This window comes from Limulus polyphemus, unplaced genomic scaffold, assembly GCF_000517525.1.
Source record: "Limulus polyphemus unplaced genomic scaffold, Limulus_polyphemus-2.1.2 Scaffold1971, whole genome shotgun sequence".
In the NCBI taxonomy this organism is placed as follows: Eukaryota; Metazoa; Arthropoda; class Merostomata; order Xiphosura; family Limulidae; genus Limulus; species Limulus polyphemus.
Window position 1 is genome coordinate 134,008 of NW_013667581.1, and position 5,000 is coordinate 139,007.

Genomic DNA, 5,000 nt, shown 5'->3' on the forward strand with positions numbered 1-5,000 from the left:
GCTACTCTTTTACCAACGAATAGTGGGATTGACCGTCACATTATAACGCCCCCACGGCTGAAAGGGCGAGCATGTTTGGTGGGATGGGGATTCGAACCCGCAGATTGCGAGTCGAGCTCCCTAAACACCTGGCCATGCCGGGCCTTCACTTTCGGAACCAGATCAATAAACGAAAGAAAAACAAGTACATTTTTCAAGTATAAGAAAGAAAATAAATTAATTAATTACATTCTAGAACGAAAACATATACAAGAATTTGTTTATCGATTAATAACGGTTTATTTTCGTTCTCTTTTAGCTTGTTATCTCTATTTATTTTCATTATTTTCAAATATACAGTAATTTAAAAAAAATACTATTAACAGAGTTACATTCAAAACTTAATTAAAGAATTATATTATCAATGTATGTCACAAACTGTGGCATCAAAATGTGATTGATGATTTCAATTTCAATGTTAAAAGTTTTAATTTCTTAATTTTAAAATAAAATATTTAAATAAACTCTCAATCTTTACTTCTCTGTGTCACATGATACTTTGCTGCTATGAATTCTTCTTTTTAGATTTTCTTTTTTTCCCTTATATGGATTCAAATTCCCACCAATTAGAAATGTTAATTATAGATTTTGACAGGCCAGAATTTAAAACAAGAACCTCCCACCTTCTTTACTTTCTAAGATATCAATACATTTGCTACTACCACAGAAGTTCCTCCCAACTTTTAATATTTTTGAAATTACTTGTTTACTCAATTACCTGTGAAAGGCCATTTTGTAAACTATGTGATCATGACAACTTTATTCTAATTTATTTCAGTAAAATGCACTGTTTCCTAAGCAAATTTCATTAAGGATAGACTAAAGTCGGCGATTTGGTAAGTATATTTGAAAGCTACATGAATTATGTTTTGGACAAATAACATAGTTAGAAAATATAAGGCTTACGAAAGGAGGTCACTCGAGTACAAAACGGTCTCAATATCTAAAGTAAGTGCTAAATTTCTTATCTTTATATGTTGTAGTAACGTTGTTTTTCGGTGGCGTGTTCTTTTAAATTATCTGGTGAAAATGATTCAACTTCACTGCAAAAACAAATTATTATATTTCCTTATTTAATGTTTTTACAAGCTTGAACACTTGTACACTGTCTTAACGGGTTGTAAGCCTACGTGGTATATTACGTTCAAACCTTTAGCAATGCTAGTGCCAAATGAAAATTTACTCACTTATACAACGAAATTCAATAAAAGTGCAATAGCAATCACAGATCCAGGTACTTTATGAAAACAATCTGACTGATTCAACTCTCTATCTTGAAAGAACTCTACACACTTTACAACTGTATCGTATTTATAATCTAGCTTTGAATGTACAAGAAAACCTTGATGGCAACTTAGAATTTTCTAGGTCTACTCAACGTCACCATTGAGACTCGCAGCACCCTCTAGCTAGCAAACAAATGACAACATTTAAAACGAAAAACATAGCTTATAGCAGTATATTTTTAATAAAAGTAACTAAAATGTAAAAATTAAAAATTTATCACGTTAGATGAGAAAACTTAAATGAAAAAAATTAGATAAAAAACTTTCTTCGTGAGGTATGCACGCGAGCTGCTCGTGCTTTATGTAATTTGATACTGTAACTTGAGCATGTTTTTTTTTCTGCTGTAGCACTTGTTTAAATTAAATATTCAATTGATGCCTAAAATTAATGGTGCAGTGCAGAATAAGTTAAAATGAGGAGTCTTGATACTGTAGATCTACACCAAAGGCAAACACCATTTGTTGTTGTTGTTTCTTATTATGTAAATATTAATTACAAGGTGGGTAAAAGTGATTAGTGGCTTGTTTTGAGTTGTAGATGTTTAATTTAGGAATTACGAACTCATGAGTGTAATAATATATTTGTTTTTCATTTTCATTGTTACTCCCAAAATAAACATGTGGGAAAGTTGCATGTGTGAACACGATATACTTGTTGATAATAAAAATTATTTACTTAGAGAGGATTTTTGTCTGCATGATATTTTCAATGAGGATGTTAGGAAGTTTACCCCTTTTTTTTCAGTTATAAACTAGCACTAGGGCAAAATAAATTGCAACAGGAGAGAAGAAAAAATAAATGAAGCAGACTGCTGTAACTTTAGTTAAAGGGTGCAACATAGGCATTATTGTTTTTATAGGCAGGAAGTAAGTGCATTTATTCATGCTTCTTGTGCAATGTTATTCAACAAAATAAAGATATATGAGCACCAATACAGTACCACTTGGCCAGAAAAAAATCGAACTGGTATTAACCAGCATCCTATGTTCGAAGCAGAATGGAATGAAACAAGGTGTATGGAACTTTCGGAACAGGAGCCGAAATGTTTGGTTTTGTTAGAAGCCGAACTGGAATGGGTAAAAAAGAAATCCGGCTTAAATTACTGTCATAAACAAATCTGCAATTTTAGAAATATCCAATGGTAAATTGTGTACTAGATGAAGGCTAATATAGCAATTCAATAATAGTTATTTCTATAAAATAAACTAGGTACAAGTTACAATAGCTCACAATTGTATGAAGAATATTTCCAATAAAGGAATGACAAAGTTACATGTAACACAGATAAAAAATCAAATTCTTGTATATATATATAGGCCTGTCATGGCCTGATAATTAAGGTATTCGACACGTAACCTGAGAGTCGCAGGTTCGAATTCCGCCCCCAAACATGCCAACCCTTTCAGCTATGGGGACGTTATAGTGTGACAGTCAATCCCACTAGTAAAGAGTAGCCCAATAGTTAGTGGTGAGTGGTATTGACTAGCTCCTTTAAAATTAAGGATGGTTAGTTATGCACGGAATCCAAAACAAATATAAATAAACAAAAAATTCTTATATGTATTGTTGTAACGTTTTTCTCTCGTTAGGTGGGTTTTTTAAATTATTTGGTGAAAATACTTCACAATCCAGTCTACATAATTATAACAAATTAGTTAATTTATTTTTCCTTAACTTCCTAGAGGCTCCCTTCACTTGTACACTGTTATAAATTGTTCTTTCTAAGACTAAGTTTACAAAGGACTTTCGAACGGGAAATACAGTGCATGCTAATCTTACTAAGACTAACGTAAAAATAAATTTACTTCTACAGTTTCACAGCTGATCGATCAAGTAAGTAAATACACGACATTAATATAAATACGTCACTAAAACTAAATGTTTCACTGACATAAAACCGACTAACTGACACTCAACCAACTTATTATTCTTTCATTATTCACTGGTTGCTGCAGGAAAACACTGATTCTCGTATACGTAATCCATCCTTGTTTCTAGGTGTTTAGCAAAATTACTAGATTTTCATGACGTCATCTAGAACGTCCTGGACCTACTCCAACAAACTGACTTGACCTTAACATCATACAACTTTTAGCTAAAATTCAAATTAAACATTGAAAATATAGCCCATAATAACATTATTAGCCTGCATACTTACGTACTATTGCCACAGACAACAACACTTCTTTTAATCCCAGTTTGGAACAAGCCAATTTAATCATGCTTCTGTTTTCGAAATCCACAAACTCTCCAAACTGGAGGTAATGAATCGAAAATAATCTATATAAATAATACGCTTACCTTTGTCTGTTCGGAACTTTTATCGCAAATTTCTCGATCAAACCCTACAAACATCATATAGTTAGAAAGGCCTTTGTCCACGGAGTTCCGATTGCATATTTGATTTTTCATTCAGAATCACCTTACCTGTTTTTTTGCTTCACGTGACAACTGGCTTCAATTTCAACTTTAGTGTTTTCGCTTGCAAAGCATTTTTAACCCGCGTTCAATTTCCTAATAAAATGAAAATTACACTAAATACAATGTCTGTGGGCTTTCTCGACTTATTTAGTTCTAAAATACGCAAGCGCAGTTTATTGGTCCAACACATAATGCCTGCAAGAAAGCGTAGCTTAAATGGCGTGCGTGAAAAGGATATAATAAGGAAAAATTCAAGCAAAGGGCATGAAAGCTATCAAAAATATTTTGCGAGTCGCAGATAGTATGATAAATATAAGTCTAGTAAAGTAGGGTTAGGCCTACAGAGTATATTGAATTAAGTGTTGTATTTAATATTAAAAAATTGTTGTGCGAAAATGTCTCTCAAAACCATTAATTAGCTGAATATAAGAAGGTAGGCCTACATACATTTACTGTATCTATTCTCAGCGTTAAGTTATAGCCTAACAGTTAGGTTTCTTTGTTTGTTTTTTAATTTCGCGCAAAAATAAACGAGGGTTATCTGCGCTAGCTGTCCCTAATTTAGCAGTGTAAGACTAGAGGGAAGTCAGCACCTCCCACTGCCAACTCTTGGGCTACTCTTTTACCAACAAATAGTGGGATTGACCGTCACATTATAATTTCCCACCAAACATGCTCGACCTTTCAGCCGTGGGGGCCGGGGATTCGAACACGCGACCCTCAGATTGCGAGTCGAGCGCCCTAACCACCTGGCCATGCCGGGCCCTTTTCGCATTTCTCGGAGAGTTATAACTAGATATATATATATATATGTTTTTAAAATTTCCGCTAACTATAATTTATTCTGCACATTATCTTGAAAGCGTCAGCTTTCACGTAGAAGTTACTGAAATCTCTTTGTTCTATGCCCAGACATGTTCTCTTGCAAGGAATTCTGGACATTATTTTTTGTTTACTATTAGGTTTAAACCTTAAAAGACACTTAAAAAGCAAAGATGGAAATCCAGTGTTTCGTATCATTAGCAGTATCTGATCAAATTATCTCAAAATATCTTGTGTTACTTGAGTTCTGTGTTTTACATTTTAGTTTTTAAATAAACAAATAAATAATGCAAATTTTTTACTCCTTTTTTAATAAACAGTTGAAACATTTTTCTCCCTCTCTAATAAATAAATAGTTAGAACGTTTCCCCTTCTTAATAAACAGTTGAGAGGTTTTTCACCATTTGTAATAAACAGTTGAAACGTTTTTT